The sequence below is a fragment of the Alosa alosa genome, chromosome 9 (assembly GCF_017589495.1).
Source record: "Alosa alosa isolate M-15738 ecotype Scorff River chromosome 9, AALO_Geno_1.1, whole genome shotgun sequence".
Lineage (NCBI taxonomy): Eukaryota > Metazoa > Chordata > Actinopteri > Clupeiformes > Clupeidae > Alosa > Alosa alosa.
In genome coordinates this window covers 17,964,804-17,978,298 of record NC_063197.1, presented here as the reverse complement: position 1 = coordinate 17,978,298, position 13,495 = coordinate 17,964,804, and the positions used below count along the sequence as shown (strand labels likewise).

At 41.0% G+C, this 13,495-nt stretch overlaps 1 protein-coding gene and 1 long non-coding RNA gene across 3 annotated transcripts in view; one reads left to right on the top strand and one right to left on the bottom strand.

Moving 5' to 3' along the window:
- Positions 1-3,335: 3,335 nt before the first annotated feature.
- On the bottom strand, positions 3,336-12,235 carry LOC125300951. Its single transcript, XR_007194643.1, has 3 exons — positions 12,158-12,235; positions 3,608-3,695; positions 3,336-3,449 (listed from the first exon to the last, which is right to left on the bottom strand). It is a non-coding gene; the product is annotated as an uncharacterized LOC125300951 (long non-coding RNA).
- znf644b (zinc finger protein 644b) overlaps positions 12,103-13,495 on the top strand; it is a 45,890-nt gene continuing 44,497 nt past the window's right edge. Inside the window, exon 1 of one of the 2 annotated variants that reach the window (XM_048253148.1) lies at positions 12,103-12,141. The gene's annotated coding sequence lies outside the window, so the exon portion shown is untranslated. Of the gene's footprint in view, positions 12,187-13,495 lie in introns of both variants that reach the window. The other variant, XM_048253147.1, reaches the window with a different exon arrangement.

The window sequence follows — 13,495 nt, the reverse complement described above, 5'->3', positions numbered from 1 at the left end:
AAGCATAAAGACCAGGTCCTGAAAGGGAAGTAATTTGAGCAGAAACTAGCAATGAAGTGAGTGCACAGTCGAATGGCTCGTCAGATGAGAAAAACAAATGACAAAGGAAAGATCACAGAAGAATATTTGAATGAAAGTCCAGTGTCTGAGAAGTATTTGCACCCCTGGGAAATCTCTACAGAATGATACTGCCAGTAGGTCACTGAACCTTACAACAGTACAGTATCACTCCTAAAGATGTAGAATGCAGAAATGGAGCGCCTATGTAGATCCAACAGCATCATATATTCATGAGATCAGCAAAAACAGAAGAGAGTGGCCACACCTAGTGTGGAAGCAGATTGTTTAAATGGGATTCAGATCTGTTCTCACTAATAACACTGTTGGAAACATTTTCATTCTTTTTACAGATGAACCACAACACAATCCTGGCCTGAACCAGACTTGATGATGACTCCTGATTTCTCCTCAAACAAGCTTCTTCACGTCCTTTTTAAATGAAGAGGAATTATGAGAAATTGTATCACAAGACAAGATAAAACATGCCATCAGATTGCAGTGACCCAGTTTATCCCATCACAACATACACTGTGAAATGAAGAGATACAATGCTAAGACTTAAACTGAAATGTTTTAACGGCCCTTGGACTACATAACAGGGAATATTAGACAGCGAGTTCAACCTTAGAGGTGTGGAAATTACACACACATTAAAGAACCTCACACTAAAGAAGTTAGGAAGTTAAATATTTGATGACACAGAAAAAATAATAATTGCAAGACGTGGCAACCATTCTTCAAAGGAGCAGAGTTCAATATCTGTGATACAGAATTTCAGGTTTTAACAGATTAAAGCAACCACAGGTATTACTGAATATTTTAAAAGAGATTTTGCACACTTGCAAATAGTATATGTATTTTTGAAGTTGGTTTTACGGTGGTGAACGGTCGGGGCTCTTTTGATCAGTTTTCATGTGCCCCCTTGTGGCTTCACTGTCCACTGCAAAGGATGGCGCCAAACCCATGCTTGCCAAGCAGAGATATAAAGGGGCATTTGTCTGCAAAATTTCAAGTGTTCTCAGGAAAGAGAAGTCTACATAGCGAATTGCTACCTCAAGGGAGAGTACATTTGCTACTTTACCTTGATTATGTTTCCAAAGATAAGAATCTGCATGGTGAGCAGTGTCTCTTTGAAATGTTAGCAAACAAAAAGGCTTGAATAGCTTCCAGACTTCCACTATGGCACTCTGGTATGACTTTGTTAGATTTTAATGCACATATAAACACAAATTGCAGTTGCAATTTGTGCAAAGCAACCTCAGCAAACTATAATGTCTTTCATAGGCAGAAATCCATGAAAGGTAATTTGCGGTCATGTTCTTTACTTTAGTGTGTGCCTGCTTGATAACTCCAGTGAGTTTGCCCACAAAGGTTGCTTTTTTTTTTTTTTTTTTGATGTTATATAGGCTTGGTTGTTGATTAGCCACTGTGAGAAATCTACCTACAGTGTAGCACAAGGAATTTAACACCTATCATGTATATCTGAAATGTGGTATCAAAAGTTAGTTAGTAGAACATACCTCCTTTGAGAATGTGTTCATCTCCAGATAGACATTAATGACTATGCCTGTATAATGAATAGATTTCATTGGTTCCAGGTACCTTTAGCAAGTTACTTATTTAATGAAATTAGTTTTATAGGAAACAAAACTAGGAACGATGTGAGTTGTGAACACTGAAGGATGCCAAGCAATCTATTTGAAAGATGTTGGGTGAATACGGGAACTCTCTCTGACAAGGTCTCCCGTCCTTAGCCAAGGCCATGTCCATTTATCACCACATACACAAGTCTCCAACAAAGTGTCATTTACTGTCTTCCTCAGCACATCCCCAGAGCATTCAACACAGCTCAGACGGTTTAAAACTCGCATTTACAAGGCATATGACTGCATACGTCTCAAGGACCAGCTTTTAACCATTTAAAACTGGGGTGATGAGCTGTCACCAGCCAATCATCTCTCTTCCTCAGCTTCATCATTTTAGTCAATTTGAAGTGTAAAAAAAGCAAAAAGAGGCAACATGTGTTTGGCCCTTGGCATTGGATTTGCAGAAGCCTTGGAGTCACAGGATGATCAGAATGTGATGAGGCCTGGCGGTGCCATGGTGGACTTTCTTTGAAAGGCACTAGAGGATTCCCTGGAGGACAGGTGGAATATGTACAACCACACACACAATAATAGTGAGACCTTGTATTAACGTGGTACAGCCAGAGAAACGGAGCAGGCTCAGAGTAACTGGAGTGACTGCTGAAAGGATAAATCGCGCCGGGGAGAAGGAGGGAAGAGAGGGATGAAATGCACGAGCATAAGCGTGCTGCTCTTCCCCAAACGCAGCATCCCGAGGAGGGCACAAAAAAAAAAAACCCTCCGCAGGTCAGAGCAGTGAACTCTATAATCTTTTGTGTTCTTTCGCGTGCCCCCATGATTTAAACGGCTGCTCTGCCTCCTCTCTTTGTTAACAGGCTGCAGCATAATGATGTGGTTTTCTGTGATGTTCCAACGCCATGGCTCCAGGCTGCAGCTTAAGTCGGCAGCACGCGGGATCAAGAAACACAAAAAAACGGGGGTGTGGAGGTTGAGTTTGGGGTTGAGGGTGCGGGGGGAGGGAGGGTAAGACAGTGAAAAATGGAGAAAAGTGGCTCACCCTACCCCAAGGTAGGAAATAAATTGCAGATGATAACTAGTAGCATGAGGTACAAACAGCATAATAAATCATCAGAGGTTTCTCCCCCCTCCTACTTTTCTGTCGGTAAAAAAAGAAAAAGAAATAAAAATCAAACTTGGGGCATGCACGCTTGGCAGGCAGGCCATTAAAAAAATTACTCTGTGCTCAGAAAACAGAAGCCCACTGTCACGTCATATCCCTCATTCCCCCCAAAAGACAACACACTTTTCACTCTCTGCGTACTGATGCGCTCTGCTGTTTCTTAGCGTCACACATTGTTTGATACGGACATGAAATTTCATTATGTTTAATTTTATCTGCAGTTACTTGGGTGAACATTTGTGCTGAGAGTATTGTCATATATACAGCAGTTCCTCTCTGATTAAATGTTGTTAGGGGTCCAAGCAGTGAAGCTGCTGGATCTCTTTTGTTTTTGTTCTGATTCTTCCTCATTTTTATTTTTCTGCAACAAAATGTGACAAATGTGGCAAAAACAGACAGAGATTTTTCACCATAGGTCCCAAATCAGTGCATGATCTCATATCACATCACATATCACATATTTGTACATAGGAGGCACTATAATAAACATGTTTACATTTTTGCTCATATCTTGGGAACCCGATGGAATTTTTGAAATTTATTTGCTCTTGTTCCTTGAGAGCCATTGGCCAATGACATTTCGCCTTGGGGTCGTAGACAGTGAAACAGCAAAATAGTAGTGGCTGCAAGAGATGCCAAGCGAGATTATCAGCTATAGTTCAAAAGTTTAACAACTTAATGAAGATATACAGGGGTCTTTATGCCTCATGTTGATGGTGCCTAAACAACAATTCATGTTCATAGAAAAAACAAGGTCACTAAGACATAATATATTTCATACCTGTGTTGTAGTATGTAGTCTAGCTGCCTGGCTAGGCTTACAATTAATTGCAATGTCCGGAGATGCTGGTGGTTGGCCTGTCGGGTACCTGAAAAGTTTGAGTGTTTAATTAAGTAATAAGCCCCGAGAGGCCGAAGGTTACACTGATTTTAGAACAGCTAAGGGGTGTTGTTAGGCACGACGCACAAGCGGACTCAAGCGGCTTATTGCTTTTCTAAAACGGTTACTACATATATCTGGCAAGATTTCATAAAATAAAGGCACAGCAAAGAGAAATGTAATGATTTATTCATATTTAGTTATTCTTCTGCCAAAAGATATATTCCTCAATCAGAATGGTTGCCAAGCAACGTCGAGAAGCAGCTACTCTTTTTTTGTCAAGTTGTGGTAGCACAGTAGAATATAGAACGAAATGCGGTCTATGTTTATGGTTAGGTGTATGTTTGTATGTATGTACGGCATCAAACGCGATTTAGCCAATCATAAACAAGGACCGGAACTATCTAATTTAGAAACTCTACAGTGGTCTATTTGCCTAAGTATGTGTAACATATGGACCAGAATCTGTGTTGATACAAGCACCAATGTTTGCAGCTGTGGCAGCCTCCCCAGTCTTACACAAAACACAAACAGGCTGAACTGATTGGTTCTTGCATGATTCTCATTTAAATAAAGTTAAACTTTCGGCAACTCCGTTTTGCATGGCTCCACAAATTCGCTCTCATTTCACCCAATCAGAGCGATTTTTGTCTCCATTCAACCTCAATGAGAACGAAGCGAAATTTGCGTAAATGGAAACGCACCGTTATACCTGGCCTCATTTCATCAAGTCTCAATTGATTCACTCTTCAAAATGTCAGCTAACAGCTAATCAATTTCAAATTTCAGCTGACAATGCCATGTTAATTGCTGATCCCCATGAAACTTCATATGTTAATTTCTAATGCCTGGCATAATAGCTAATCATTGTAATCCAGCATTACGGCCCAGTGTTGGCTCAAGTAAAACATCAATCAAATTTCAGGATGTGGCCCATTTTATCCATATATTCCCATATTACCACCATCCTATAAAGGTCAAATCATAACCAAACTTGGTACACACAATTACCAAAACACACCATGGACACTACATTTTGTGAAATTCCATACATAGGGGATGCTACAATTGCCACGTCAATATGTCAAGAGCCGCTTCACAGATACATTTGGTGTGTTTATATTTTGTCTCATTTCCCTTAAAGCCACACTAAAGAACTTTCCCTCTGTCACACACACGCTATTTGTTTATCCAGCACCGGCTTTGCAAATAACAATGTCCACAGACAAGGTAGAATATGTTGCATGATTTATGAAAGTACGATGTATTGCGACATCAAACGCAAGTCAAATTTGTAGTTTCTTATGTCTCATTCCATCGAACTACAGATCCGCTACCCGATCTGGCAAACTTACATAGTGCGGTTATAGCCGATAGAGGGCTGCGAAGCGAATGCAGAAGTGCCGTTCACCCTGTTACAAGTTGATGAACCACTGAAACGATTTTGGAAACCTTATTTTAAGGTACAAAAAAACTCTTTGTTGTTGCTTTAAACCTTCCATTCTCCTTGGACCTGGAAAATCACTGCATATGGTTATATTTACTTACAATTTTCTCTGTCATTTTGGAGGTCATCATTATCATATATGATCAGATTTTCATTTAAAAACACTCCACCAGGGTACAGTACATTCACACAAGAGCCTATAGTACACAGTCCATTAAAGGTGCAGTCAGCAATTACACATGGCATTCATTAAAGGTGCAGTCAGCAATTACACATGGCGTCACGTTTGTTTATGTTTTTGTATATTTAAACTTCTTAGCAGACGCTTTTGTCCAAAACAATGTACATTATATTTTATTCAAGGACCAAACAAAACATACCAGAGAGGTAGCTCACTCCTCCATTCATTATTCCCAGAGAAACTCCACATAGGGTTTTGGTTTTGTTTGGGGGACAGGCATGGGCGGATTATGAACTTTCGGGCCCAGATGAATTAACGGGCCCCACACTTATTGTCGTATATGTGAAAGGGGGGTTTGGGGGTCCTCCCCCAGAATTTTTTTAATTTGTTTGATGTGATTTCCTGTATTCTGGTGCTTTTTGGGGATGGCCAACACTAAATTCAATCAGATTCATAGTCTACATCCTGATTTGTTGATATTGAGGCAATGATTCCATGCAAAGGCTTGGGCTTCAGGGCCCCCTGACCCCTTGGGCCCCTGGGCCTGGGCCCGGTAGGCCCGTGCAGTAATCCATCCCTGGGGACAGGCTGCCCCCACTTTCTTTGTTTCCAGTTTTCGAACCTGGCCTGCCTATATGGACTGTTTTTTTACAGTGTACTCACGGGATGGGCAGCGAACAGATTGTGAGATGTCCATTGCATGTGTCAAAAAAATGGTATGGGCTTGAAATTGCGTACAATCACCGACTACCTTTAACTTAACATTATATTAACTTAACAATGTGAAATGCAAGTGCACAGTAATGACTGAGACATACTGTATATTAGTTAAATGCATATTTATAGTGTCAGACAAACATACTAGAAAACATTACATGAATTGACTAACAAATGTTTTAGGAATAGTCAGCTACAGTATTGCTAGAACACTTTCAGACTGATGTCATGTTGCTGCCCTATAAATTAGGACCAATAAGTGCTGTAAAATAACTTGTCCTGTGTCTACAGCTTGAGCAAGGTGACTGCAAATGAAAGAGCTCAATCGCATTTCTCATCAACAACTCCTTTTTGCAGTAGGGAAAACCAGCCAAGCACCATACTGCTGAACTATCTGATGCACAAACACACAAAATATTGGAAAACAAAAACTGTGATAGCATGGATTCAAATCCCCAACTAATTTCAACTGTCATCCATATGCTAATTTGGTTCCATTTTGTGATATATATTTAAATGACTAAAGCCTTCCACAGATTAGAAATTTGAATAGGGATTTCTAGATCCATTCTGACCTGCATGAGTAGGGGGAAGATGTAGGATAAACCAGTAATTTTCTTGGTATTACCGATGTAATTGCTCAAGGCAAATGCTGTGATGGGGATTGTTTAACGGTAATTGAGACACAGTAAGACATATGACTATTGAAGAGAGACAGAGAGAGAGAGAGAGAGAGAGAGAGAAAAGGAAAAAAAATATTAAAATACTTTTCTCGAGTAGTGATAAAATGACACCAATTTGAGCTGCAACCTTGCCACTGTGGTTTAATGATGAGACATGAAGCTGCCTCAATGGCTACTGTCAAAGAAAGATTTACCTTTGGAATCCCGACTAATGAGGTTTAACGATCAGGTAAATATGACTATCAAGGGGTGAATGATTAAAAATGAAATTCAAATGAGACATATGAAATCCAAGAAAACATAACTAATTTATCTAGCCTGTTACCGCTCTACCTGAAGACCTTGTCAATGGCTCATTTAGGGGGGTTTATTGTATTTTCAATTTCTGTCTTTTCCATCTCTCGTTCATTATTCCTTTCATCCTTGTCTGAGTGACAGATCTATAAATTTGAGAGCATTGACTGTCTAAAGGCAGTGCATGTACTTGTGGACTTATGAAAGCATTTCATGGCAGACAGCATACTGCTGTATAGAATACATTAATTAAAATGAATAATGTTTTGCTGTCTTACAAAGTGGGTCATCTGTGTAATACCAGCTTGTACATAGGCCGTGATCTGACACAAGAGGTTTTCTGAAAAATATCCAATAGCTTAAATGTGAAAGCACTCGATGCACTGTTTACTTATACATAACAACGATGGGATTGGGGGCATCTGCCTAGCAAATAAATAATGTAATAACATCAATAATTAACTGACAGTGTGTTATCATTATACAATTTAAATGAGGGTTAAAGCTGTCTGGGATGCCTGTGTGAGCGCCTCCTTCACAGCTGAAGCATATGTACATTTGTTCACTATTTCAATACTCAAAATTTTTCATATGGAATATTGAAGATATGTTTGAGAACAAATACAAATAATTTTGTTCCTGCTCTGCCCCAAAAGATGACAGCCACCCCATGCTACATATTTTTCTGCTGGTTGCTCTATTGTGCATTGCAATTTGCAACCTTTTGGCATTTACAAACCCACTGCGTGGGTAGTGTGGGTTGGTGGGACGTCTGTGTTTTCTCTGAGAACGGCCAACAATGTCCATCTGTTACACCATAAGCGGCCTGCTGAATAACTCCCTGCAACCAACGTAATGCCAAGGCACATTCGCCAGTGCAGCGTGACTCCCCGTCACTGTGGCCTGACAATTTTGACAGTCATTTCCTGACACTCGACTCTTGACATAATTGGTGTTAAAAAGTTCTGTCCCATTCAGAGGGTGCACAGGTACAGCGACGGTGGCCAGTAAGGGACTTTGGCCCTGGCTCTTACTACACGTTATACTTATATCTCTCTCTCAGACCTCCAAGCACCTGATGTGGACAGAGCGCATCATCTAGTCTCTCTCGCTCAGAACTCCAAGCACCTGATGTGGACAGAGCGCATCATCTGTTTGCCCTCACCCCAATTAACAACATCCATCCGTGTGACGCAAGGTCTGGCCAGCCGTATTGCATCAGAGTGATTGCCTCACACTGACCACTCCGGGCAAAAGAGGGGGTAGAAACACTGATGTGTTCAATTAGAGCCTAATGGTCACAGCCAGGGCAGGGGTAACCATGGAGACCCAAAATGGACACTGACATTTGACTTGGCTTAAAAAGCATCACCACCTGAGAACAAGGCCTAACGTCTTGCAGTGGCATTGCGAGAGAATCGCTTGTGTGCAGTCAGCCTCTAATTTCAATGCTAAAACTTTTGGGCAATTATCCAACAATTAAAACATGTTGAGGTACCCAAAGTCAATTGCTATACATTTTACACCACTGCAAGGTGAAATGGTCATTTCAATTTTTAGGATTTGCATATGAAAGTGGTGACAATCGGACTTGTTCACTGTGTGTCAATTTTACATACCGAACTGCTGGTAGTCAACTACACCAAGGTAAACAGTTTTACATTTAATAACTTCTTTAATTGTCAATTCTATTCAGTCAGTTGCTTTAAACATTTACATCAAGATTTATCCTCTACATCGGTAACCCACAGAGCAGGTTGGTAGGGTGGAGATGCATCCAACTTTTGGCCAGACATCTCGGCTCTGGTGCCCTCTGTCCATCGTCTGGCCAGAAGTTGATTTTCAAACTTTTGACATCTGAAAAATGTTCAGGCTACAGCTCAGAAGAGTTAGCCTGGCCCCGCCCGCCTAGTATCTGCGCTCGTTTTCATTACACTGAGATATTATCTGGCTCCTCTCAATGCAACAACGTTTCCTGGATGGTGGGCCAATCAGCGTCAAGAGGGGAGTTTAGAAATAGAAAATACTATCCTGTATCACATGTAAAAATGCCATGTCATGTTACTGGGGGATCCATATTTGTTTTCCAAACTGTTCTCATGAACACACTTTTTTTCGGAGGTCGGATTTTTAAAGTCGGGTCCTCCAAGTTTACTGTCGCCATGAAGGCGGTGTGCCAGTTTGCCTGGTGATCATGTTAACTGTTGATATTTGCATAAAATCAGTGAATATTCAACAAGGCCCTACCTACTTCTGAAGAGCGCTCTGCTCTGCTCTGCCTCCGCCCCGGAGTGCCAGAGGTTCACATTTTCACAAAGTGTTTGCAATTGAGATAACATAATGGATATCGCTGAAAACATCACCAGTTTATGTCTAATACATGCCCGTTCAAGCATTATCCACACAAATACTGTGTAGAAATAGTCAGCTGATTAGTTGTGTTTACTTTCATTAGATCCATATTAGGGTATGTCGGTCCCGACCCAGAATTTTGTCCTGTTTCAATCCTCTCTAATTCCAACTACTGCTGCAGCCCACATAGCCTAAATTGCACTTGCAAGGCCATTTGCAGGTTAGGCTACTATGCTCGTTCAGCAGCCTGGTCCAAAACATTCACTTAGGTTAGCCTACTTGCTATAATAAATATAGATCTTGGTGTCGGTTGACAAAAAAGCTGTCACAACAAGACAACATACACACTAATTTAATGTGAAGACAGGCTACAGAGAGAGAGAGAGATACAACAATGACTTCACTACTGTTTGATTGAATTGGTGGCACTACTGGTAAAAGCTGTGTGTGAATTACTGATGACTGTTCAAAGATTGCAGTTTTAGTGAGCGGTTGGAGTCCCACAAGTGACTTTCAGAATTTTTGCGCATTATAATCATGATGTGTGTTTCTGCATCCCAAAATGAACAACGTCTGAAGTTGGTCATGCCAATTTGTTGTAGGCTGTTTTGGTGTGAGGCAAAGATGAATCTACACTGTATGTTGAGGCTTGCATTCGATGTGTTTGCTCATGTCATGGGCTTAACTTGGACATCAGGATATCAGTACGTATATTAAGATACTACGATAGACTATGTGATGATGTCAGCTCTCCGTGGTGTAGTGATATCACTGCTTATTTAGAAGAATATTTTGCCCTCATGTTCGAAAACCCAGCAAAACCTTTGTTGCTTTCCTGTTCGCACAGCATTCCGTGTGGACAATGCTTGAAGGGGAACTATGCAGTTTTTTTAGTTTAATTTACCTTAACTGAACAGCTTCGGAGTCATTGGAATGGTTATATGACTTTTTTTCGGGTTTAATGGTGGCCGTCTTGCTTGCCCCTAGCGCATGTAGGCAGAACAACCACCCTTGCAACTTTGGCCCCGGCAGGCCAATGGCCTCAGAGACAGAAAGTATCGCAGCCTCGCAATGTAACAAACTGCTTTACTGCACTAGACACAGACACGCTAGGCACCGGCTAGAGCAAGGTAGCGATGGAGTTTCTCACACATTTGTCATGGCAGAGACAGCGGAAAGAAGCAGAAATCAAGTAAATCGTTGTCGGAGGAAACAGGGAAAGAGGAAACGGCAGGCTGACCAATTGAGGTGTATCATATAATACTCCGAAGCTGTAGGGGGAGCTCTGCAGAGAAACCTCCGAGCAAAATGGGAGAAAACAGCGAAAGAAATGGCTAAAACTGCATAGTTTCTCTTTAAGTTGACATGCATTAGACATGAACCGGTGATGTCCAGGTTTTCGGTGCTTTCTTCATATTTGTCACTCACTGCAGGCTTCTTGAAAATGTGAACCTAGCTCGCCACTTCAGCGGCAGAGGTAGAGCAGAGTGCTCTTCAGAAGTAGGCAGGGCCTGGTTGAATATTCATTGATTTTATGCAAATATCACCAGTTAACATGATCACCAGTCAAACTAGCACACCGGCATTTTAAGTGATATGTTTGTTGAGTTGTTAGGCAGTGATGAGAAAAAAATGTTTCCCATAACCTTTGGAAAAGACCGACTGGCTTAGTCTGTATATGTTTTTACCTCTAATGTGCATATTAGGCATTGTTTATTCAAACAAACTTGTTCAAACAGGCTGAATGGACTCTTGTTGCAATAGCTCAAACAGTTTTTTTTTAGTTCAAAGCTCTGTCACTATCAGTTGAAGCTATCTCTTTCAACTTTTGATCCTCTAAACATAGTAAAATTCTAACCTAGCTTTAGCCTAATTATCTCCAGAATTAATTAACTTATCAAAAATCAAGTTATAGCTTATTTCATATTTAACAAAACAAAACATTTGGCTACATTATCAAGTCAATGTATACCTATGCTATAGCATTAGGGTAGCCTACATTAAATACAGGGAATTGTTTTGTTTACTGACCCTCCAAATACACCGTTCATTGAATCCCTTACAACCTTGGATATCGTATAAAATATAGGCTACAAAAAGTTGCATGTGCATACTGCACTGTGCATGAGGTAGCCTAGCATAGGGACTTCTGTTGAAAACATTAGTAGTCAGGTAGGCCATCTAGGTTTATGGGCAATTTCAGGTCAGACATTTTCAAGCAGCGAAACACAAAAAAAGCATGCATTCAGAATAACTATGACTATTGCATTCTCAGGAAAGTAAAGGACCAGTTTTCTTCCCTCACGTCTAGCCTACATTTCCGCCACATTGTACAGACATAAAGCTATTCGGAATTTACAGTGCATACAATTCCACGATAAGGCGGTCGCCCAGACTGTGGGTTGTCTGCCACCATTGCTGTGATCTTCCAAACAGCAATTTAGGGGCAAGAATTTTTGTAGCGTCTGCCTGGAATAATCCATATTGTTAGTAGGGGGCGTATGATGTGGTTACAACAAACTCGGATAACAAACGAATGCAAATGAAATCACAACAATGCCAATCGATTGTAATTCTAACATATACTTGTCACTGGAAAGTGAAAAACATTGCTTGGCCATCACAGTTTGCGCATATGTGGATTTTCAAGTACATGTTACTCCGGCGACATCCCCACCCGAGTTTTAGTTCAACCTGCAGAATTTTAAGCAAAATGGCGACAGGGTAATGGATGGAGGACGAAAACGAGCAGTAATCAAATGTAATGACAAACTTACCTATTATTATCAATTTCTCCACTGGAAAGGTAGGTATCTATCTGATACATATGCTGTAACCCTGTCGATACAGTATTAGTGCTTATCGAGGAACGACAGCATAAGGCGTGCTATTTGAGCCCAGGTTTGGGCACTGAGCGTACCTAAGGGGTTTACTCAACGTAGATAAGAAGCCAGACATGCATACACTGTTATTGATATCTGCTTAATGGCATATTGCGACTTTGTACATGCTCAGTTAACGCGAAACCTTTTGTCACCCCATGTAGACGTTCTGAGATTGCATTGCACTTTGGAAGAAAGTTAGTTAGAGCGATTGGACAAGTCAATGCACTTGCTAGCTTTGTCGTCTTCCACCGAGCAAGAACTTGGCGTTTTATCCTCATTTTACAAGACTGTTGTCAGGATCGATCCAAAGCAGTGTCAATCACGAGATAAGGCAAACCGTTTCACCGTGTCAGCACCACTCTCCCCCTTTCTACTTCCCCCGTGTAGCAGCAGCTGCTCCTAGTTGGAGATTTGACACTTCAAGCATGCAAGGGAGAGAAAAGCATTGGCATTCTCTTACAATCAAGGTCGCTTTCGGTTTCTGCAGTCAGAGCATCCCGCTCAGGCATTTTGGCAACGGCAAACAAAAATTGTTCTGTGCAGCTGGCACGGTGTCAGGCTCAGAAGTTCACTGTTACCGAAAAGGTAACCTTAATTTAAACATCATCGCAGTCTGCCGGTGGCATATTAACAGATGGCGTGCAGTGAACAGGATTTGATAGAAGGCCTGCGTTTTGTTGCCCTTGTAGGCCTGTGTCTTTTAATTGCAAGAATTGTATCCAGTGTTATCCAGGTAGACCTGAAACCAAACAGGTTACAATTAAATGTTTTACCACTTTAAGTGAATCGAAAGTGTTACAGAATGTTTTTTAAGAATGTTTCAAATATGACACTTCAGGCTGTTTAAAAAGAAACCACAACAATCTCCTTTAGGGTGGCAATTCATTGCTTGTGTGAGTCTACTCTAATTGACCTCCTTGACAAATAGCCAAATCCTTTTTAAAGCAAGCATGCTTAACCAAGCTGTCAATTTGGGTAGTAGTGATGTTAGCCTACTACTGAGGAGAACTCTGTGGAGTGGTGGTATGCTTTGAAATGGCGTTTTGGCCTGGCTATATCTGGAATGTTTTGTTTGAGAATTTGAGTACATTCAAGCCTAGTAAGCCTACATAAAGAAATCTTAAAATAATCTGCAATTTTGTGGTTGCTCGCAGTAACCTCACTAGTATCTGCTTAGGTCTTGTGAGGTTCCTGTTTTTCCTGTAGAACTGATTCCACACAGAAAGGTGC